Source organism: Thrips palmi, unplaced genomic scaffold (genome assembly GCF_012932325.1).
Source record: "Thrips palmi isolate BJ-2018 unplaced genomic scaffold, TpBJ-2018v1 HiC_scaffold_8, whole genome shotgun sequence".
NCBI lineage: Eukaryota > Metazoa > Arthropoda > Insecta > Thysanoptera > Thripidae > Thrips > Thrips palmi.
Genome location: NW_023144635.1, coordinates 9,968,718 through 9,992,981, shown reverse-complemented (window position 1 = coordinate 9,992,981; position 24,264 = coordinate 9,968,718). Strand labels below are relative to the sequence as shown.

Genomic DNA, 24,264 nt, shown 5'->3' with positions numbered 1-24,264 from the left:
AGGCGGCGTTCCTCTGTCTCAGACGCAAACAGGCACGCTCCATAACCGATTCATTCAAAGTAGAAAATTAGCTCGAAGAAACATTCGTGTTCTGCGTGCAGTTTTAGAATTTTTCGAGAAATAATGATATTGAAATGGAAAAAAGAATGTTAGACAGTTGAAACTATTCGTTCGTTGTGCGTTTGCTTAGAGATACCCAACTCAAAGAGAGCAATATTTCATTGCTCCTTTTGTTAAGGTGGCAGAAAGAGATGCTAGAGTTGGTATTCAACTGGATGGACCGCACGAGTCGTTAAAACTTTTCGCCGTCCGATAAGGGAATGTAGTTAAACTGTCGGCACACTGTCCTTCCTACTGACGGCGGGACCCCGAAACAATGCCCGCCAGGGCCCCGGCGCCGCCCCATCGCTCACAGGACTGTGTGCCTGGCGCTCTATTGACGATTTCAAAGGCCAAACTTTAGCGAGCGCATATTAAACTATCGAAACACACACCCGCGACCCTGTCAACGCATCTCGCACAAGCGCGCACACAACCAGCCACACGACTACACCGACGTCGCTGTTTACGGGGAACGGGGAGCGCCATACAACCTTCGCGCCTTCCTCATATTGCAGTTACTGTTTTTTGTCCTTCAATACGACACCAAGAACAATTCCCTGTGTGCGAATGACGTACCCAGGAATCGGGCAAAAGCCGTAAACAGGTTGCTCGCCTGCTGCTGCCTGCGACGTCCTGCTCGCCGCTTTCGCCGAGCGCACTGATTCAGAGAGTCGTTTCCGTCGGTATGCCTCTCTCTTGCACTCACGGGGCGTCCCGTATGGGCGCGAGGGAGACAGACGACGAAAAAGACCCTCGGAATCAGTCGGCAGCACACCGGCGGGATTGGGCCCCGCGCTTTATGGACCGACCCAATCCCTCGTCCATTCCCGTCTTTATTAGCGGCATTATTGGGCGCGCTTGTACTCTGGAAACAGGGGAGTGAGCAGGGTTGACTCTTACATGAGTAAACCTCAGAGTTGATGCCTGTCATCGTCTAGGCAGGCATGCTGTGAACATGTTTGGAGTAGCAAGTGCGCTGAAATTTCCGGCCGCCCTGACAATGACTCAGGCGCATGAGAGTTTACCATGAGCCAGTCGCCAAGTCTACTTACTCCTATTTACAGCATGCATGTACAGTAGGCGATAGTTTCCGCCAACCTTCAGACTATTTAGAGTCAACCATGTACACCCTTCAGCGTCTCGAGTTCTTGATTGCAGCTTGAGTGTGTTTGCGTGAAAGGGTGTCTACGTGTGGGCGTGGGGAGCGCGGAGGCGAGTGAGAAAGTGAGCGTGCGCGTCTTGGTGCGCTCGGTAGGCTATGTATGAGGCTGGATGTTTCTCATTCCTCATGTATGGCGCCCGTCGGGTGTCGATGCATATGACTGCGCTCCCTCACTGCATCACCCCCCCCCCCACACACACACACAACCAACCCCCCCCCACACACACACACACCGACAAAACCTCTTACACACATTGACGTACTTGCGCTATTTATATGCCTTCCGGTGGGAGCCGCTTTCTTTTCTTCCAGCGCAGCAAGACCGAGCCAGGGCCAACCTAATAAAGGCGATGTCTACGAGGAATCCTCGCGAGGCGCGCCCTTCGATTGCATGATGAAATAGCTGCGCGCCCTTGCGCCCGAATAGAACCCGTCGCAATATGCATGTTGTACAGTACGTGTGCCTCTGTCCAGTCAGTCTGTCTGTCAGTCCGTCTGTCTGCGTGTGCCAGAGTGCACTTTTCAGCCAATCGTTGGTTTTATTTCTCGTGCCCTCAACTGAAACTTTCATGCCGGCAGCCCCGCCCCGATGGCAGCAGCAGCGCGGCCGAGGCCCCGAAAATGACGGAATGTTACGTTATTACAATTTGGAGGAAGATAATTACTTGGCCGTTCCGTTTCCTCCCCCTCCATTTTTCTGTTCCCAAACTTTGTCATCCCTTTACTGGCAGGCGGCCTGAATGCTCGCTGCCGGACTTTCCTGTGTGAAACTCGGTCCATTTTCCAGGCCGGCCGAGTGGCAGCGTTTAGTCGGCCCGTGGCGAGGCACGCTGGAAATATTTATGGGGCCGCTTTTTCGAGCGACGGAAAAGTGACCGTCGTTTGATCTGATTGAAGGTCCCTAAGCCTTTGTTGCAGATTCAGTGTTCGTTCGGGTACCCATTGTTATCATTGTGTTCCCTCCCAAACATGGATATTGCGCCATTACCGTTAAGTTGCAAAGGGAGGGGGGGGCATTTCCCAGATTGCGTAGGGCACCTTCTGAGTCCACGGACTACACAGAGTACACTGTTCGAAATAAATCTCCGAAACTTAAAAATGTGCCGAAGAAACTTTCATAAATTCGAAACTATTCATGGTTTGCGAAGATGTTTCGATAACTCAGTGAGATCCTTCACAAATTTGCAAAGGATCTTCGTGAACCGACAAAGGCACCTTTGGCAATTTTTGTCAAGGTACCTTTGTTAATTCCTTAATGTATTTCTTACAGCGTAGGGTTTCACGGCCCCGAAAATCCCCCCGCAAGCTTGCCAAGCTTGCTTGATCAAAGAGAACCTTTTTTTTGTTACTCACGCCCCCGGAGGTACCTAGCAGCAGGGCCGGGAACCATGCAAGCGAAAAAGTTTTCTAAGCGAGTTATTGCCGCCCGATGAAACGAATTACGGAGCGTCAAGAAGACGGAGCAAGGCGGAGGAAGTGGGGGAATAATAATGAAGAGTTCGGAACCGGGAAGGTGGGGCAGGGCAGGGAAGGCCAGGGCCCCTGCGGGGGCCCCTGCGGGGGCGCCGACCCGGCCAGGCCGAGGAAGACGCCTCGGGGCTTGCGGCGGCGCTGCGGGAGGGGCCGAGTGTGGCAAACGCGAAATACATCCGACAGGAAAGGCGTGTTATTTGACTCGCTCGCTCGCACATGCACACAGACACACACAAACACGCGTGAGTTCACACACGCAGACAGGCGGCACCGAAGTCGTGAAAAGGTGCATGTTCTGAAAGTTCAGGGTTGGAAAGATAGACTCCGTGTCTATGTATTTGTAAACAAGAGAGCAAATACTGCAATTTTAAAATTAAAAAAAGAAACACACCTTAAGGATACAATAAATCTATTTTACCAAAGTTTCTTTCTGAAATGTCCATTTTTCTAGAGGATATACTGTTTCAGGAATTGTAAACAGACTACTCAGCATTACGCTGAATTAAGAGCGTCCTAGAAATGCTACAATGTTGTCACGTCCGGCCTCAAAATGATGTTACATTTGCGTGTATGACGCGTTTTGAGTATCACGTGAGTGCAATTAGTACCCCTCCATATTCCTATCTCCGACTCTACGGCAGGGCCAGAGCAGCACTCGCAGCGAGGTACGGGCGGACAGGCGAGGGAAAACACTCCCGGTCGAATCGGCGGAAAGGACGCCCGCTTGCCTCCCTGTTGACAACGCGACCGAACTCTCCCCTCACAAAATCCAGAGTCAAAGTGAAAGGCCAAAGTGACACGTCGAGTGCGACGATCGGGCGCGATACGCCAGCGCGTGGAGCGTGTGTGCGTGTATGTGTGTGCGTGGACGAGTATGTGTGCATATATGTGCGTGTGCGCGCGTGTGTGAGTGGGCACACCCACCGCAAGTTGGCCACAGCCCGATGGACCGGAGCGCCCCTTTCGGGGCTCCAGGGGCGCGGGGGTGCCCCGGACGGCCCGGACGGCTGTCGGGGCCCTGACGGCGCCCTGACCCGCCGCGCAGTGAATGGGGATGAGGGCGGTTTAAAGTGACTCCATTCACGGCTCCGGCCCCCCCAGGGGCCCCCAGGGCCCCCAGTAAGGTCTGCGCGTGGCTCCGCCCGGCCGATCCGTGCGAAGCGAAGCGCGCCAGTCGCCGTTTATAGAGGTTTGCCGGCCCAGTGGCGGACCCAGAGCCGGCGAGGGGAAGTGGCAAAGCTTTGCTCTTTGCCTACTTCTTGGGCGGCAATCTAGACGCCAAGGGGGAGTCAGTCCTCCCCCCTACACTGGATCCGCGCCTGTGTCGCCCAGTCCTTGGAGGGCCTCAGGGTGGAGGGGTAACCCACTCACTACTCTGGTTTACACTCGATTCCGAATTCCCACGATTGCCGAACTAGTCCCACGAGAAAAGTTAGGACTTTCGAACGTTTTGCAACGTTTTTGAGTGTTTTGCGTCCAACAAAAGGATAACATTCCATTCAAACTAGAACGGTTTATTTTTCAAATAAAAGTTTGAAAGCTTTGAATGATTTTCGGTCTGGGTGAACATACGATTCCTGGACCGAGTAACCCCTCGCTCCCGCACCATGGGGCAAAAATGAGCCATGAGGTAGGATGACAGCCACACCCACCGGGTGGCCGATAAAAACTGCCACCGACAAACTCAGACAAAATATGCAAGTTTCTTTTTTTCGATCCTTTACTTACAGTCTCTGGTCAACTAGAAAATCGGGAGACTCTCTCAGAGCAATTACGTCGCACCAGTGATCCGTTTTTACTACGCCGCTGGCGCGCGCGGGATTTTGAAAGTAAAAAAAAAAAGACGCGACCGTATAATACGGGCCTGGCGACGCGGGCATTGACGTTGAAACGATCGGCGTTACGTGCCGTTACTTCGCGGCTCGGTCGCGGCCTGCCCGTAAACGCGGGTCTTTACTGCTCACTCGGACCGCGAGGCGCACCGGACGTCATGCCGCACAGACCACCTGGCCGAGCCAGTCATCATCGGAGAGGGTCGGTACCGACGAGGGGGTGATCGCCAAGGTCCAAAACGTGCAATAATTTGTTGATTTTTTTATTTTTGATAATAAATAAATAGAAATGACATAACAACACACTGTAAACCTGGTGGGTGCGAGAGAAACAGCGACAAAAACGACTCTCGGAACCCGTCTGCTGACCACGCTGACCATGGGGCGTAGGCGCAGCGCGGCGAGCTCGCGTGGCTGATCACACAGGGCGGGCTGAAGTACGGACCGCAAATGAAAACCGTAATGCAACGCGAAGCGGTCACACACACACACACACACACACACACACACACACACACACACACACACACACACACACACCGCCCTCGGGGACCGGACGGCCAGCGCCGCGACCGTCCCACGACAAAGGTCGCGTTTGTTTTCATGGGGCCATCACTGCCACGACAGATTCGGGGCAACTCATAAAACTCGGCGAAGTCAGGCAGCGCGGCGTCCACCCACACTCGCCAGGACCGCCGCCCCGCCACGCCCAGCCTCGGACAAGGCGATGCCGGCCGGTGACCGCAACCACGCGCGCAGAGTCAGCTCTCGGGCGCTCGGCGGATTCATTGCTAAACTTACCAGTGTTCTCGGACCGGACGGAATGTCGGGGGAGGGGGTGGGGCAGGGGCTCGCGGAGCGGCAGCATGGCGATGCCGCGCAGATACACAGCCGGATAAGGTCCCCGCGGACCCCATGGCGCGCGTCAAGTCGAGGGTAGGCCGCCCGCACCACGCGGCCGCCGGGCGTGAGTGCCGCGGCCGCGTCGCAGGCCCGGACTCGCCAGAAAAGCAGACCGAGAAGAGAAGGCTTCACGAAAATGGCGTTCACATTCTTTTCACGGGTAAAAACGGTTCCTCTGAGCACGCTTTGCAGTTCAAGCGTGGCAGTGCCGCCGGACGCGGACTGGCTCACAGTCATTTCTGGTCAGCCCTTCGAGGTTCAAATGCGAGGTACTTCCAGAAAAACGACTCCCCCTGAAATACATTTTTGAAATTTCGTTACAAAATTAATTTTGTTTCGATGTATTTGTTACAGATTCAAGAATTGAAGAACTTAAAAAAATGTCCGTGTGCCATTTTTCTCGGATACGCGATACTGAATTGAGATTTCCTACGTACGATAGAAGTGAAGTGTCAATTCGGTCAATTTCAAGGAAAATTTAAGGCCAACTTTGTTTTTGCATGCTCTCCTCCGCGCACTCTCCACTAAAGAGGGCAAAAGGAGCGATCAAATAAACCGCTTTGACCTCCACTGCATCTCATCATGCCTACGAGGAGGCAAGAAACCACTCGGCGGAAGGTTGCCTCGCAGGGGCTGGGTGGGACCCGCTTCTGGCACACCCGAGTATGTGGGTGCTCCACTTTGCCTACCCACTCCTCTGGGACACTGTCCGCGCACTGTTTACACCCGAAACACTCGGCCGAAGCGACACGACGGGGCGGGCGGCACGTCCGCGATGTGCGGGCGGGGGTCGCGCGGGTCAGCCCGGGCGTTCCCTGCGTCTGAGTCTTCCCACCGCCCGCACCTGGATCGCCCCTTTTCCCCCCTTCCCGCGCCAGGGCGCCCCTCCCCCCTCCCCGCGATAAACGCGCCCCTCTCCCACCGTCGAGGCCACCAAGGCCCTGCTGGCATTCCACGCCGTGCCCTTGGCGGCGGCCAGTGTGTACGCGCACTTTGCCCGGCGGCAGGCAGATTCCGAACAGGACGCTCTGTCTTTCCCGCACCCCAGCAGGGCGCTCCATGAGTGCGAGAGAGACGGAGCGTCGAAAGCTCACTGTACGGAATGAGGCTGCAGGCGGGCCAGGCAGGCGGCCCCCAAATGCCCAGCCTGCACCGGCAAACTTTGGTCCTCGACATAAAGACGAACACGGTGACAGGTCGAGCAGTGCATTGCCTGTCGCTCTGCAGGGGCGGACGCAGAGCCGTCCTCAGGGAGCGGCAAAATAGCGCATTTTGCCAACCTCCGGTGGGAAAGTTGGCTTTTTGCCTACGTTTCAGGTGGCTTTCTAGCGCCCAAGGGAAGGGGTGAATCGTCCTTTCTCCTACCAACACACTGTAACCGCGTTTGTCGCTGCGCCACGCCCCGTGAGTGCGAGTGAGACTAGGGAATCACAGCGTCTTTCTCGGACCTCCAACGGAACGGGCCCGGCAATGCGATAGAGAGACATTCAGAATCGGTCCGCAGTGCACTTTTACGGCATCCCAACGCCAGCAAGGGCAATATCGCGGCCATGCCGGGCCAGCCAGGCCAGGCCCCTCCGCCTCGTCCATATAAACACGATTGTCACGGCGAGGGCGTGCCGGCAGCGCCAGCCGTGGCGGCCTGAGGGACGGCCCGGGCTCTGCGACGCTCTGCGGCGACCAGCGCCAAAGAAAAATGATTATTGTGTCCCCACTGCCACTGCCGCCACGCCACCCCCTCCACCCACTCCAAGCGCGGCAGCTGCGGCCCTCGTTCGTGACGCCCCAGACGGACGGGGCGCCAAGGACAGGTTTAAAGGGGGGACGGCAACAGGCCCTCTGCCCACCTCTGGTTCACTCCATTTTACCCCTGTAAAATGAAAGAAAAGCCTCCGGCAAAACCAAGGGAGTCGCGGCGGCACCTTGCACTTTTCACCGGCGGCGAGTTTGCGCGCAAAGTTGGACGTGTTGCGGCGGGCCGAGACAGCCGACTACTGATAACGCAGTTTCGTTTCGTCGCTCTGTCTCTCTCGCACCTACAGGGAACAGATAGCGAGGGAGACAGAGCGACGAAAACGACTCCACGGCGGTAATCGTTTCATCTCCTCCCCCGCGTCGGAAACCTTGTTCCGCATGATCATTCTTTTGAGGCGGCGAGTCGGCTCGATTCGGATTCCGTGGTTCGATTAGGTGGCCTTGCAATCGATCAAGCTGTCAGGCGCGGCCTAATTCAGGCTGTTTGGATCGCCGCCGAGGCGTCGCCGAGGCCAATCCGGCCCAAAATGCAAAGAATGGCGCGAGGGAGCGGCTGCCGCCAATCGGACGGTGGCGCTCCTGATTCACATTCGATTTCATATTTCGTATTCCGTTGACGCCGACACCATCGAGCTAGCACACCCCGTCACGCCGAATAGAGGCCTGCGCGTGACGGGCCGACGCGACGGGTTGCTTCGTCACTGTTGTTGTTCCACGAACGTGACGTCATGTTCGTTAGAAAAATAACGTTCGTCACGTTCGTTTGAAAACGATGTCACATTCGTTGGAACGTGACACGGCCGTTTAATTCGAAATGTCACATTCGTTTCACGCTGAAAACATGACGAAGTATCTTTTGCACATATAGTACAAACTAATTTACTTTAATGTACGAAGAAATAGTTGGTCAATTACGAAGTATTGTCTTTGTAAGCTTATGTGCTCAAAATACTTTGTTATAACAAACTGCTTTTCTGTGTAAGGCTCTAAATAGTTTGTAAGGTTTTTTCAGTGTTGAACGTGGCTCAACATTCAAACGAATGCTGCATCAATTCAAATGAACGCGATAAAATTAACATTCTAACGAGTAAGGCGTTCGCTGATTAGTAGTGATGGCGTGAAAAAATGACCCGACGAGGAAATAATTAACGTTATCAAGCGGTGCATCAGCCAGAGCCGTAGATCCATCACTGTGGCCCCGGGGGACGAAGCAGGGAGCCAAACTTCCTGCTGCGCCAACGGGAATGGCACCGCTCGCTTTCCGCGGATCGAATTTAATTGACAGACGGTCGCTTTTAGCATTCATTGTCCCACACTCATCTGGCGGCGCCCCGCTCACGCCGTCCACCGCCTCCCACGAGAATAGAACCAGCACCCACACACTCACCGCTCGCAAACATTCATCGACTCACACACACACATATCCGCGTCTGTCCAATCACGGACGCTCGGCAGATACGTATGGACTCTTGTGGATGCTACCGGAGGTCTGGATGGAGCAGCGTACTCCTCCAACGAAACTTAGTTCCGAGAGCACAGCTCGCGAAACCAGCAGAGACCACATATTCACTAGCGCGAGGATCCGGTACAAATAAAAAATAATGAGCCCGGCAGCGTATGCGAAAAAAAGGGATTCCCCGTGGTTGGTATTGGCGACTGGATAAGTGCACGTCCAGACTCGAGCCAGTGCGTCAGCACCACTCCGTCACTCAGGATGATTCCCGCCAAAGGGAGAGCCGAGCGGCAGAGCCCCCTTCTCGCGCCAATTTGAGATGCTCCCTCGTCGCCGCTGAACCAACGACGGACCTCTGGAGCCCTTTTCAGTTTCGTCTTTTTTATGACTCGTCCACCAAAGCCACGTGGCCGGCAATTCTGCTTTTCGACTTCTAGTGCTCTAGAAATTTCCGAGATATCGAGGGGTCCTATTCAAAAGATCTTATCTGGGCGTTCCCCCGAAGACAATCTTATCTTAAACGCATGTGGATTTTACATAGTTTGATCATTTGGTACAGCTACTTATCAACATAATTTGAGAGTTTGATCGCGTGAATCTAAAGATGGAAGTGCAAAGAAACCAAAAGTGCATGTAGAAATGTGTTTCGCTTGTCGTCCTATTTATTCTGGTTGATCAAAATGTGCGAAATCTGCAGGCGTTTAAGATAAGATTGTCTTCGGGGGAACGCCCAGATAAGATCCTTTGAATAGGACCCCTCGATATTTCTCCACAGTGTTATAGGCAATCGTGAATTGATTTGGATCGGTCGGCTTGCTGTTCCGCCCCCACGCTGTTGCCAGGTGACCCGGAAGGCGCACCCCCGTGTCATTGTAACGGTGCGCACCGAATCGTCCGCAACATCCATTCTATGGTGTGGGTGTGTGCGTATTTTTTGTGTGGTTTCAATCACCTCCTGTTCTTCCTGCCGGAAATTTCAAACAGCACAGGACAAACAAAGACATAAATCACCGACCGGGTCATTCCTGGGCGACTTGTGAAAGCCCAACCGCGATTCAACGGGGGCCTCCAGCTCCACCGGTGCGGGACCGAGACCAAATGCGGACACTTTTATTTATTTTTCGTTTTCCCGCGGTTTTTTTCATGTTTGGCACTGTACGGCCGACATAGCCGCTCGGGATAATTCAACCATCACAAGAAAGCTTTATTGTATGGCCAGAGTGAATGCAGCTCGCGCGCTCAGCGATATAAACCGAAAAAAGTGTAAAATGCCTCCACAGGCAAATGGCACCGCTATCCGTCTAGCCACTCTGCACTCACCTAAACGCCACGGCGCGGGATCGATCCAAGCCTGCAACACAGAAACACGCGCACTTTAATTAAACGCCCCTTTTCACTTACAAAACAAAGTGAGTGGTTTTCTTTTTTCACTCTTTGCAGCAACTTTTATCTTTGTGGTTGCCGCAACACGCAACACACAGGCAGAGGCGCACGCGGGGTGCCTTGCACTCGTTGTTAATAGTCAGGAGAAAACAGAATTTTAGCTCAAATTTGCCGACAAGGTAGAATTCTCAGCAAAGACGCGGGAAACGGGTTACGCATTGGGCAAATTGCTGCACTAATTGTGAATGTACTTACACTGTGCATAAGAGATTCAGTCATATGTGTACAAATAAGTAATACGCAAATTAAAGACACTTCAATTTCTGTGTATTTGTAAAATTGTACCAAATTCATGCACAAATTTATTCGTAATTTACACTTGCACAAATACGTCCATATCATCATTATCGCTGCAAGGCCTGTACGGGCCTTTAGCGGTTCGAGTCAGCAAAACAATCAGGCAACTGAAAATAGGCAAGTCACTGACGCGCTTATTCCACAGAGCCCCGTTGTCCCGCGGAGTCGAGAGCACCTCAACAACACCCCTTGACACTCCGTCATCAGTGGGGCTGGGGCTGCCAGTCCCGGACACAGCTTGCTGACCGCACAACAGGCGGGTGAGACTTGTTGCCCCAACGCGTGCCCCAAACACGTTCTCCTCAACGCACTGGAAAAGGGAAAAGGGGAGGGGTCAATTTGGACGCGGCAGGGGGAAGGGGGGTGAGGAAGGGGCGGGGGTTGCAAGCGTAGACGCAATCAGAAGGATGTGTCATGTTGGTCGTGTGGTAAAGCAGAGTTTCAGTGCCATCTGGCTGCGTCCCCCACCCCATCCCCCTTTCCCCGGGTCGTCTTCCAGCCCCTCCGTGCGTGCACTCCGCCGCGCAAACTGTTGGTGACACGTTATGCCCCCTCGCTCGCCGCATGCCAGATTTATGCGTCTGTGTTGATTATGCTGTTCGGAAGGCGTGTGGGATTTATGTATGGAGGCAGCAGTAGGCTACGACGCCCCGCCGGTCAGCGCGGCCCAAAAGTGCAGATCGTTTCGAAAATCTCCGCCGAAACTCATGACGATTTAAGGGCACACATTTTACGAGATTTGCTGAATAAAAAAGACCCATGAAAAGACAAGACTCCTACCCAAGATGCTGAGATCTGGAAAGATTTCAATTAAATATTGCGATGCACAAACATATTATTACGAGATTTTTTAAAAGAGTCTTTTTGAAATTTTTGGCAGGCAGGTCCCTGACCCACGTGCGAGCGCAGAAAAAAATTGTTGCCACTTTATGACAAAACAGTGGATGGCTTTTCATACCTGGAAAATGATAACAATGTCGTCACAAATCTATGGTACTTTTAAGGGAGCTCACTGCCTGAAAGCTTTTTTGGGTGGTGACAACTATGGCATAAATTTGTCATGAGTCATTCTTTTAAGCAGAATAAGTCTTAAACTTAGAGGCCACCATAAATTGCAGAGTGTGGCCACTAATATTGCAACGGCCAAGTGAGAGGCACTCACCCGACGTGGAAGCGGGCGAGTTAAGGCGCGGAAGGGTGGAGAGGGGCAGGTCAGGGTTCTGAGCGGCCCGATCGCAGCCGGCCTCCGTCAAGTGATAATCGAATGCAGAGCCGCCACTGCCGCCAAGGCGCAGCCCGTGGGAAATCATGCCCCATCATGCCCCCTCTCCACTCCCTTACCACCGGCTCACCCAGCGCCTGGAGATGGAGCGCCGCGTGGAAGACGACAGACATGGCCTGCAAGTGTCCGGACGGGGTGACGAGACTCAAACGTATGGCAAAAACATGTGAGGCAAACTAATACATAGTTTTTAAGTTTAAAAAGAGGAAAAGTAACACATTAAGTCTTTAGGATTGAATATTTTGCACAAATGCGTGCTTCGTGTCTAAATTTGCACGAAAAAATTTGCTTGTTCAAACAGATAAAAGACCGCGTAAAAAGTTGTGTTCAAAAATTGTGTTCAGTGCGGCAGGACTTATCGAGTGCTGCAAAGTGGCAGAGCGCGAGTGCAGTGGGTGGGCGAAAGATCGATTGACCCCTCTTGGCCTATTGACAGACAGATAAGCTTAAAGCCATACTTCTCCCCTATAAATAGGCAAAAAGTGTTGCTTTGCCCTTCCCTCAAGCCAGCTCTGGATCCGACCGGCTCTGTGGATCTGCCAGCGGTTGAGGGAGGCTCGCCCGGTGAGCCTCGGCGCGCCACCCCGTTGCGCGTTGCGCAGGGCGTGTCGATTTGCCGGCTTACCGCGCAAGCCGCTCAAGCTGTCCCGGTCTCCCCGCCTGGGGCTGAGGCTGTGTCGCTGCACGCGTCTCCGGCAACAGCAGGCTCATTCCGAAGAGTCGTCCGGCCGCGCCGTCTCTGTCGCACTCGAGGAGCGTCGCGTAGGTGTGCGAAAGAGACAGAGCAAGGAAACGACTCTTCGCGGAATCGCTACGCTCCTGTCACAATTTAGGTGACGCTCGGGGAGGGTGTGCGCGCTCAGGACCGCACGGCCGCCGCATTCGAAGCTACACAAACCTGACCGGAAAGAAGGGGGAAGAGTGCCACGAACATGAGTGGAGTACAGCGCCGTGCTAGCTACCAGTGCCTGTTACACTGATATTCTGCGCTGAAGAGCAGCACGATAGACTACCACGTTCGGATTTTCTCCAAGGGAGCTTGGTGCGTTTTCCAGGAAGGCCACACGCCAAATGTTTTTTCTTTGTTGTTTTTTGTACAAAATGTGTACAGAGACGTTACAATTTTGTACAGATGGACTTTTCGAGCAAAGTTTTGTACAAAATTTGTGCAAAAGCATTGCGTGTGTCCTCGGTGTGTCCGCTTTGATCCGACCTCGTGAGCCTCACCACTTCGGTACGCCAAGCATCACAGTAGGTACAGCAGAGACTCGCGCTGTCACGTCGTCGCGCCGCCAACATTGTTTCTGCAACCATTGGTGCGGCCGCAAGGGGCTTATCCTCACGAGCAGTAACGGTGTCGCGGCCAGACAGTGACTTCGGAGAAGGGGAAAAGTCTGGCCGTTGCCCGTGCGGTAACGAGCACAGTGAGCTCAAAGTGTCGTTCCACGTCCCGCCTCTCAACTCGCCTCGAAGACCGTCGACGACAGCGACTACGAGCTGCAATCAACAAATCGGCCGCGTCGCTTCTCGCGGGGATGGCTTTTCGGGGTGTGTGCTTGATGGGCACCCATTAGCGGGCTTAAACACACTTCGACCCGAACCTCATGTTCGGAGCCCCGCGGGACAACGAAAACGGGGGGGGGGGGGTGCTTTCTACGCGCTCCTTATTTTATCAAAAGCATGTTTTCATGTTTTCGACGTCATGTTATCCTTGTTTCAGGCGACGCGCCACAGCACTGAGCATGTGGTCTGAGCGTGGTGGGTTCGCTCGCTCACGTATGTATGTTCCTATCCTACGAAAAAAAAGCGTAGTCTGTCAAGTCCTTTCGCTTTTCGATTTTTCCTCGTGTTTGTGTACTGTGCGTGAGAGTGTGAGGAGCACGAGAGGGAGTTAGAGAGAGAGAGAGAAAGAGGAGTGAGAGTACGTGAGCCAGGGTGAGAAAGCACGCATGTGTAGGTGTGTGGAGACTGGCACTCTTGCCTCTCGTCTTAGCGCTGGAAAAAGAGGGACCAGGGCAGAAAAACGCGGCAGAGCGCGCGCGCATCAAGGGAATTGCAGAGCGGACTCACCGTGTGTATAGAAACCCCCTCGCCCCTTTTCATTCCTCTATACCGGATGAGACGTCGTTTGGCCGGAAAAGCTGCCGGGCTGCCTAGGCGCGCCAATCATGGCCGGCCCTCACAGAGATTCGCCCCGGGGATATTCATTGAGAGACTCGCCAGGTAGTGTGTGTTTCGCCATCATCCTGAGAGCAGTCCACCCCGCCCCATCCCTTGAGCGCTACGGTACGCCCTCGCCTCGTAAAGCCCGCCAGGCACGAGGCAGCGCGTGTCAGAAAGCACGCCCCGCACGCCAGCGCAACAGGGCTGCCACTCCGTGCCACTCCGCCCCGTCGTAGCCACTGGTCATGTCAGCCGAAAAGTCCCTGGTATCGTATGTGAGTTACAGGAACTTAAAAAAAAAAACAAATTTCGCATTTTTACTATGAAAAACTAGAAAACATTGTAGGGGGAGTTACATTAATTGTACAAATATTGATACAATCAACACGCAGGGCATTCAGGCAACAAAAAAGTCGAACGGCCAAATAAGGGGTAAAAAAAGGAATGCACATTTATGCGGTCTTTGTTCACAAAATTTCACACTAACCCTAACACTTTAAAATATTCTGCAAAAAACAGACACGTTATTCGCGAACTCCACTGCAAGCACCCTGTACTTTAGCAGAGTATCGGTCAGTGTGATTCTGCCGTCTCCGGCTCGGCACGCCATTTCCAGGGCGAACGTATAGAGTACCTCGGGGCCAGAGGGGGCGGTCTCCTTAATGTATTCCGGGTACTGGGCAGAGGCCTGCAGGAGTCGATGCACCGAGCCACTGCCGGGTCGAGTACAGTGCGACTAGACTGGCAAACAAAATGGCAAGAAACAAATGTGGGTCGAACGTTTGCTTTACAACAGTTCTCGCCAATCATGTCCCTGCAGACAAAACAGGTGAGTGAGGCAAAATGCACGGGGTCCATCACCAGAAAAAAAGGACCGGTGTACGTGTACGTGTACACTGACTGGTAACGAAACTGAATTTCAACTACGATTAGGCCTACATGGACAATGTAACGGAAAGCGTAAGAAATGCTGCACATTTACTTGTTTGTGCCGGCTTGCAATGTGACTGATTGCAACCAGGCATTGACAGGAGTCAGGGGTGTACACTGACTGGACGCAGTGAGGCGCCCCAGGCAAAATAGGAAAGCGGCCAACAGCTCCTCCCAGCGCGCACACACGCATTGCCAACTTGCAAACTCGCAAAATGATGTTGATCCGAGTTGGGGATAGGCCTGTCATGGAGCCAGCCGCTGATTCAAAGGCAGGGGCGCGTCACAAACTAGTGGCTAATTGCAGGCGCTTTCAGGGGACGGGCGTGTGGCACGCAGTCTGGCACGCTCGCCGCGCGGAGCGTGCCGTGCATGAGGTGTGCTGCGAACGCGGTTTGGACAAGTCGGAAGGACTGTGGCACAGTCGGTTAGAATAACCCCATAGCGGAGAAATGGTCCCGGCAGTGCGGCTCAGTCCGGTTCTCCTCTTAGCGAGGATGACGGAGCGACAAGATTCAGACTGCACTGGTACACTACATAACTGTCTTCTCAGTACACACCTATGAGTATACACGTACAAATAAATGCTTGACGAGTACACACCTACAACTGCATGCTCGGCCCCGTCACTCCATGTTGCAAGTGTACTTGGGCAAATATGCATTTGTAAGAAGTCTGCATTTGCAGAGTAGACGCGTTGGTTTGTGGCGTAGAGGCCCAGAGATGTGGGTGCATAGGCCTCATGGATTTCAGGACTAGCCGCTCGGACCGGCACAGTGTACAGCGTGGGCGAAAACGGATACGGCGGCGGCACTCTGCGGCCGAACATCCCCGCGCCGTGATGTAGCCTCTGGAGTTGAGAGGGAAAAGTTAGGAAGAGGCGGGAAGGAAGGAGGGAGGGCCGTAGCGTACAACGCCGGTGCCGCCGGTGGTGCAGTGTCAGCAGTTATCTGGCGCAAACAAAAAAAGTTTGTGGCCGTGTGTATTGCTGTGGCGGGCCGGCCCGATATCGAGGCTCCATTTGCCCCCAAGAGAGCGCAGCGCCGCGCAGCGCACCCCGGTCGTGCCTAGGCCGGCGATGGCGTGCGAATGCCGTGTTTCGGTTCGTCCGTAAACAAGGCGGCGGGTTCGGTTCGACGCGGTGGAATAGCGCGGCGGTCTTGGCCTTGCCTCGCCCCCAAACGAGTGCGGGAATCATGTTTGTGGCCTCTATGCAATGCAGTGTGAGACATCTCGCGAACTTGAGTCGTTCTTCCGCTCCAACCTTTCTTGGACGATTTACAAGGTCTGGATTCTCACACCCACACCAATTTTGTTGCCTAAGTTAGTGGTCTGAATCTTCAAACGTAAAAGCAAAGCCGTTTCCGTCCTCAACCAAATTAAGTGATTTTCAGATAATTTTCTGGCCGAGCGGCTGCAACGCAGTGGAGTCAGTTTTCAAAGCGAATATTTGACCAGGGAGAAACTACACTCGCAAGCTCCTACAGAGCTTTTTCTTCGTAATACGAACAAAGAGTTTCGAACTCTGACACCACAGCCTTGACCACAGCTAAGGTAAAGTGTCCTCAATAACTTATGACCAGTTTTTTCATATTTCAAACAAATTTCTCTGAGTGATGATAGACTTGTGTCGTAGACTAACTTACTGAGAATGAGTGTGGTATGACTGCGTGGCATATCTCCGTAAGAAATTGAGAATATGTCTTTTTCCTGAGGTCGGCAAAGGAATCCGCAGTTCCCCCGTGTTTTTGGGGCCGCGAGCAGCGCCACGCCCGACTGGGTCTCCCTCCTTCGGCGACGTCCTGCCCTTAGCCATTACGGGCCGCGGGAGGAACGGAGGAACTCGCTCGTAAATCAACACGGCAAACTTGTGCGGTCCGATGCGTTCACCGTGAAGACGCGAATGTATGGACGCCAACACACCGGTGCGGCGAGAGAAGGCAGTGGCTCCGTCGCGGCGCCCCTGGAACCCCTGCCGTGGCCCCGGCACGGCCCCGGCACGGCCCCGGCACGGCCCCGCCCCCACGACGCCAGTTGTGCACGAGCCATTTACCGTCAGTGCTTTCCTTTCAGAGCAACCTTATAGCTGCTCACCTCGCCAGCCCCGCAGACTGGTTCCGAGAGTTGTTTTCGTGGCTGCGACTCTCTTGCACCCATGGGGCGTCCCGTATATAGATGCGAGAGACAGGGCGATGAACAAGACTCTCGGGATCAGACTACTGGCCTTGTGCAGCCCCTCAGAGGCCCGCTTTGCCCCGCAAGCAGACAGGTAGATCCCGTTTTTCGTTCCTTGGACCATAGAGCGCGAATTTGATAAACCTTTGATGAACGAAAAGCCCGTCGACGAGATGCCGAAGGTTGTCAGGTTGGTAGAACTTTGTGTAGTATGTATCAGTGTCAGTTTCAAATGTGCCTGCGCTTTGTGGGACAAAATGTAATGAGTATCCAGGCTGCTTTGTTTCTATACTCCTAGCAAACTTGGACAGGCCCCAGAGTACTCGCGGTCAAAGGCGCCAGAACTCAGGGGTACTATCAGTTTGATTGGAGTATAGGTCAGTGCACATCACGTGGTGTTCAGATTGCTTGGCTAAAAACGCATCTCTAAGTGCAGAATGTTTCTATTCTTACTGCACGGCCATTCCGTGAATCACCGAGTGGTGTGCAATACTCCAATGAGATTCAGTGCTCTCCGACATAAAACTGGCACCGATAAGATTAATCCGGGATTAATCAGCGATTGATTGATTGCGCTCACAGCAGCAACGTCACAGTGCGAATTCTTGCGGCAGCTAGCTCACCAGCCTTTCCCTCTGTAGCGCGCTTCGCCAGGAGTCGAGTAATAAAAGTGCATTATGCAGTAGGGAACTCCGAGGGGGGCATCCACTCAGGCTGGGTCAACTCGCCCCGGTAACAACGCGCGTTACAGTGGCGCAGGCACAAAAGCACAATCGACCTGGGAGCGAACCCTCCGTGTCACCACCGTTTGGGGCGAGACGCAATTACTATGCGCAGGGAGCAAGATAACACGGTCACACCTGGTTTGTTTTGATAGCGCTGCTTCGGGGCACACTTTCTTTAATATTTCGGGAGGCAATGTTTTTGGAAGTGGAAATTTTGCTTGGCTGCACGTTGAAATCACCCCGGGACACCAATTTACGGCACTCCAGGTCGAGTACTCCTCGCAAGCATTCTCCACCCAGGACCTATTCGTCCGCCTTGCTATCGATCGCGCCCCTATCACTGGCGGGGAAGAAGTCGCCGATGTCAAACAGCGTAATGATGAAGATCAACAAGCATCGCGCTCCAGGGACGGCCCTAGCGTTGCGCAAATTTGCTTTCCTTGGGGGAAAATGACAACGAAAAATAAATATCAATGGGAAGCAGTTCGAGAGGGGGAGTCTTCCGACGCACGGCGGCGATTCAATACTTCCTGGTTATTGAGGGCTCGCTATCGCACCTTGCTTCTTCCCTTGCTGTTATTTCCTTTGCACTGACCTTGCGTTGCTCCCCACTTCAGCCATCCCATGGTTTTTGTCTGGTCTTTAGCATACCGCCTTAGCCACCGCTTTCGGCGAGCCCTTGGTCCTCCCTCGTTTTGTCTATGGTCACCATTGCTTTTCTCCCCTTGGGCCTCTTTCCCTGCCTGCTCCCCATCCGGACGCCGGGCCACCCTACGCCTCTGCGCCTTTTTACAACGCCTACACGGCCATTAATCCGAATTAACCGCGTAGTTACAGCGCGGGCGACGCGGGGCGCGGCGCAGGTGCCTAACGGATAGCCTGCTACATTTAGTCTATTTAAACGCCCTCGGGATAATGAAGTGTGCACTTTTTGTTCCCAGGCGTTTCTTCACTTCTTACTGTTTGTTTTCCTTCTCTCCCTTTCCTTTTCTCTATTTCTCTGAAGAATGAAAGCACTCTTGCATACAATAAGGGCCGGGAACGCTCTTTTTTCGCGGACCATCTTGCGGTAGCAAGCGAAAGACAAAAGGCGGGTACACTAGCACTTCAGGGTCCGTTTGGAACCCTCTACCCACCCCCGCCGTTATGCGAGGAAGCAGGTGGGGTGGCCAAAGTGGCTGTCGAGACAAAAATAATACTTCCTCCAGTCGTTCTCTTCGCTCTGCTGTGTTAATTAGATCCTCTTTTCTGCTAATTCATTTCCCTCATTTATTAAAATGTGAGTGTGATCACGCAATGGCCATTCTTTTCCTGGAGACAAAATCTATTTTACGAACGACCGCGTGTAGATCAAAACACGTTAAAAAACAAATCATTTGAGTCTTCTTTAATAATCTGAGCATGCGGCCAGCGAATGCCGCAAAGCACACTCCTCGCAGCACTCGCGATCCTCGAAACGTGCAAAAAAACACGCCCAAAAGTTGGCCCGCCTTAAGTGGAATTTGTGTTGCAGAGAGTTCATGACTTTCGCCAGGTGTTGCCCCCTTATTTTTTGTTTGCGTGTGTCCCTTACCCTGATAATGCTGAGGGACGGCAAAACTTGCACTCTGGGATGAGTTTCCGCGCGCAAGGCGCTACATCACCCGGGCTAACACGGGTCGCTAACTTTTCCCTTCGCCGTGGCTTTGCCACTTTTGACAATGATTCCAGAGACGCGCCGCGAATCGGGGCGTGCGTGGAGTGCGACAACAACGCCGTCTCGAGCTAATGAGTAGTGCTGAGTGTCTTCGCGCGGAAGTTGGTGACGTGACACTGCGAAGGCCAAGACCGCATTGCGCTGCATGGGTCGCAACCGAGGTGCTGCGGCTATAGCGATATTTTGGCGCACACAGGAGTCCAGATTTCCGAACAAACCCCACAGTGGTTTTTAGTGATTTTTTGTTCAACATAACGATGACTTTCAATTAAAACTGTACGCATTTTTAATAAAATTGTTTTAATTTTTTAATGATTTTCAGATTGTAAACGTGCACACGATTCCCAGAAAGGGTAGTCCCTCGGTCAAAACATTATTTGATTCACTTAGACGGTAAGTGCGTACCCGGTCTCCTGAGGTGAACCCCTTTCTTGGGGTTGCGTTCAAGGTACCTCATGAATCATGGAGTGGTATAGCAAGTCGCGGTGGCCAGCGGTTCACCGGGACGCTTTGTTTCCCTTTGAGCGCGTGTGTGTGTGCGCGCGCGTGTTGTGTTGGGCTGAGCGGCAGTCCGACAATACCCCCGCTATTTCTAGCCGAACGGGCCAGGAGACCATGCCATGCTACGCCATGCTACGCCAGGCCGCTATTGCTACGCTCACGTTGCAAACGGATACAGGAGCTCGCCCACGCTACGCTCCTACAGCCGTGGGGGCAGTGGTCACGCGAACCAGATCATCCCTCCGGCATGGCACGTGCCGACAGGGCCAGTCACTACCGCGTGCGCAGCGAAAAACGGGAATTGAAAATACAGAAAATAGAATTACAGTCCCAGGTTTACGCAATTTTTTTTTCTTGGTCGAAAAACTCAACCATAAATATCGTTGTATGGTAATAAAGTTGGAACACAGCCGAAGCGTAGTTGTACGCATCATTAAACCGCAACTACGCTTGAAGATTTTGCTTGAAATGAAAAGATAGGAAAGTGTCACATCGGTCCCATGCATTGAAGATAAGTGAAAGAGGAGCTAAACAGACAACTTCGCTTGACGAAAGTCACAGCAAAACGCTTCAGTTCTACCCACGAATTTTGTTATTATTGTGTCAGTGTTTACTCACGGCCAGAGACCCTGGATTTTGTTGACGCTGCCGCTTGCCGAGCTTGGCTACGGTGTAGCGGTCTGGGCGAGGTCTGGACCGGCGAAGCAGCACTCGGCTAAACCCATGACGGGTGCTGCGATGCGAAGTTATCTCCAGAGGCGACGCTCGCCCAATATCATGGCACGAGCGAGTCCCACTTCCCACAACGTTTCATGGCCTGGAAATCGTAAGTCGTGCCCCTCGATAAACACTCTGAGCTGAGTCAATATCGAGTCGTGAGGCCTGGTGAAATTGGTCGTGTAAAGAAAGCACGCCAATAGAAGAAATGCAAGAATAGTCTCCTTGAAATGAGCAGGTTCTTCCTCAAGTTGTTTTCCCCGGAGAAAATTGAGGATAGCACAAAAATGTGCCAGCACCACCCGAACGAACGAGCCCTACGTGTCCTTCGAGAAAACTCCAGCAAATGGCCTAGAGCCCAGCATATTTTCGTTATGACAATAGCGATGTTTTGGACAGGGCATCTCAAGCCAATCACGCGTCAGGAGTGAATCCAGGCTTTCTTTTCGGAGGGGAAAACACTGCAAGCGAGGCGTACTTTTATGCCATTTTTACAAAGTGGTTGCTATGCTAGGCCAGTACTTATTTCTACTCCTCTCTGGATGCCTGGAAGAATCTCTTGCCTTCGCTTGACTTCAAGCGTAAAGTCACCAAGCGTTGTTGCATGCTTCAATGAATCGTACAACTGCGCTACTTTTAACAGAGCACACACATTTTGGCAAACATTTAGACAGTGGAGTCTCAGGCCTTGTTGCCTTCCTTCAGGCCGGATCACGATCTGACAGGGGCTAGACAAGACACGCACCCCGCGCCGAGCTGCCACTGCAGACCGTGAGTCGTCTACGTCGTTCTGTCTCTCTCGCACTCATGGGGCGTCCCGTAGTGCAAGCGCGAGAAAGACAGAGCGACGAAAACGACTCTCGGAAACGGTCGCTGCCCGGGGCGAATGCCTCGCCGTCGCCTCCACGTCATGCACTACTTCCCCCACTCAGGCGCGTAGTTAAAAGACGGGCGCCACGCTTTGACACGACTCCGAGCGGCACGCCGCTGCGTAACGGATCGCTGTTTATTTGGACTTTAAGACCTCCCTCCCCCTCCCCTCGCCGTCCGCGCCCCTTCCCCGACCGCAAAGAAGACGGCGGCGCCGTGCGGCTTTGCAGATCGATTCCGAACAGTGCCCTCGTCTGTCTTTCTCTCAGGCCCCCGCGAATGGGTGCGAGAGAAAGGCATAGAGCGAAGAGGCCGCTGTTAAAAATCCATCCGACGGCCGCTGAAGGCTGAACCCGAGGGTCGTTTCCATCGTCTCTCTCGCACTCGAGGTGCGTTCCTTACTACAGGTGCGAGAGAGACAGAGCGAAGAAAACGTCCCTCGAATTGAACCTGCAGCGGCCCTGTGGTTAAGGCAGCGGCAGGACGGTGCATCGCCTCGGACAGCCAGGGCCCTCTGCATTTAGTGCACACAGTTTCCCCGAACGTTTACGCCGCCGGGCAAGCTTCGTGTCACGGCCACCTCGCCACGCCGCAAGGGCGGGTCCAGAGACGCGTTCGAGGGCAGGCGCGATGTCACAGAAGTTGCCCACCAACAGCGGCAAAGTGTGACTTCTTGTCCACCTTTCAGGGAAGCGACGCCCCCTTCTGGATCCGCACCAGCGTAGCGCCGCCACGGCCAGCCACGCCCTCGAGGGTCTTGATTGGCAGGACAGCCGCGGCCGGGCTCGCCACTGTCAACGCTTACACCCCACTAAACTACGGCCGTGACCGTGGCAAAGGCTGCTCGCCGGCACTCGGGGAAAGAGCGCCATGTCCCGTGCGTCTGTGAGTGTGTGTGTGTGTGTGTGTGTGAGGGAGAAAGAGGCAGACAGACGGACAGAATGTAAGTGTGTTTGTGTGTGTGTGTGTGTGCATGTTAGAACGAGCGACAGACAGAGAAAGTGTTTGTGAATGTGTAAGTATTGTGTGTGTGAGTGTGCGCGCGTGTGTGTGACATTGGCGTGTGTCGGGCCGTTCGTCCCCGCCGTTATCGCCGCGTTGTATTTAGAGCGCGTAACAGGTAGCACGGCGCGGCACGGCGCGGCACCGCCCCCTCTTCCCCGAACTGTCCGGAAACATGCACGCCGCTTCGCCGCTCTGACAAATGGACTGCTGCATGTGTGTGCGTCCCCAAAGGGAAGGCCCGGCGGGGCCCGGAGGGGTGCCAGCGCCACAAGAAGGGGAAGGAGTGAGGGAGGGGAGGGAGGGAGGGAAAAACCCCGCTGCAGAGATAGTCGTGGCGGAAGGGTTGGGGGTGGGGGTAGGGGGATTAACGCGGGTTTGGCCAAGAAAACGCGGCTCAACAGGAAGCTCCACACACCACCGTCAATTCGCAGCCAGATGGGGAAGGGGCTGTGGACGTCCTTTTTGCCGCAGGGGCATACCACACCTTCCGACGGATGGCACTCGGCCACACACACACAGGCACACACACACACACAAAAGCCCAGAAGGCGGACTTTGACACATACACGGGGCCGCCGAGCACGCATACACGCACACCCGAACCTCCCTCGCCTCTCGCGGGAACACGCCGGCACCCACAGAAACACTCACACAAACGCGCGCGCACACACACAGACACAGACAGACTTCCACACAGAAACAAGATATACGCGGTACTGTACTCGCCATTCCCCGCGTCCCACCTCAAAACCGGGCGGACCGCTGCTCGCTCGCCGCCCGCCTCGCCCACTGCGCCAAATTTCAGCCCCCTTCCCCCACCTCCTCCCCGCTTCCACCTCCGGGCATGCTGGCCGGCCCGCGCAACCCTCATTATCAGTCCGCATGCGGTAGTTGAGATTGCGCCTACGCGTAATCCCCCAATCCGCCTCGCCTGCCGAAGCGGTAATCCTCGTCGCGCTCGCCGCGCCCTTGAGGCGGCCGAGGCCGACCGACAGTCGTCGCTCTGTCTCTCTCGCACCTACACGGGACGTCCCATGAGCGCGAGAGAGACAGAGCGACGAGTCTCGAAATCGGTCGTCGGGGGCCGCGGGCAAGTGGCGGATAAAGGTGCGCGGACACGCCCCGGCCGGCACGCCGAGGCTCCGTGAGGCTCCGGGAACGCGGGCCGGGCCGGCCGGGCCGGCCGGCCGTCGAGGAACCATCTGCCATTTCTCCCCGCCAAAGGGGCTCTTTGCAATCTCCGCGAGGAGATTCGGCGCGCCGCCCACGTCCCGTTCTGCCGCCACGCCACGCCATAACCCGCCCCGCCCCGCCACGCCGCGGGCGATTTCCGCGTGGCTGGCGACTGGCAATGAGCACGGCCCGAGGCCGCGTCCCTACCGGCCCGGCCATCCCGCCTCGCCCCGCGCACGGCGGCGTCCGGCCGGCCAGTGGCGAGGCCCTGCCCACACTCTCGCCAAAGAGGGCGCTTTTCAGATGCCGGCAGCGCCAAAGCCAAACATCGGGAGGGACAATCCATTCCCAATGCACCGTCGCGAGTTCGGCGCCAGTCACCCTGCAAACTGAGGAGCGCAGACGGTTGACTCTTACTCAGTCAACCTGAAAGTTGACGTTTATTGCCGGATTGATAGCGAGTCATGCTGTGAAACAAAAGTGTGTTCATGGCAAGTACACCCTTTTCCTGCTTCATACGACAACACAGCGCATCAGAGTGTACCTATCATGTACGCTCTTTTTATGGCATGCCTGTTTGGCTCTTATCGAGAGTCAACCATGCACA

The 24,264-nt window shown here is 54.2% G+C and overlaps 1 protein-coding gene across 1 annotated transcript in view; it reads right to left on the bottom strand.

The window, feature by feature from the left end:
* The window catches only part of LOC117652997 (probable G-protein coupled receptor No18), a 99,804-nt gene that overhangs the window by 69,244 nt on the left and 6,296 nt on the right, over positions 1–24,264 (bottom strand). The window contains exon 2 of the mRNA XM_034398317.1: positions 10,001–10,031. The gene's annotated coding sequence lies outside the window, so the exon portion shown is untranslated. The remainder of the gene's footprint in view (positions 1–10,000; positions 10,032–24,264) is intronic.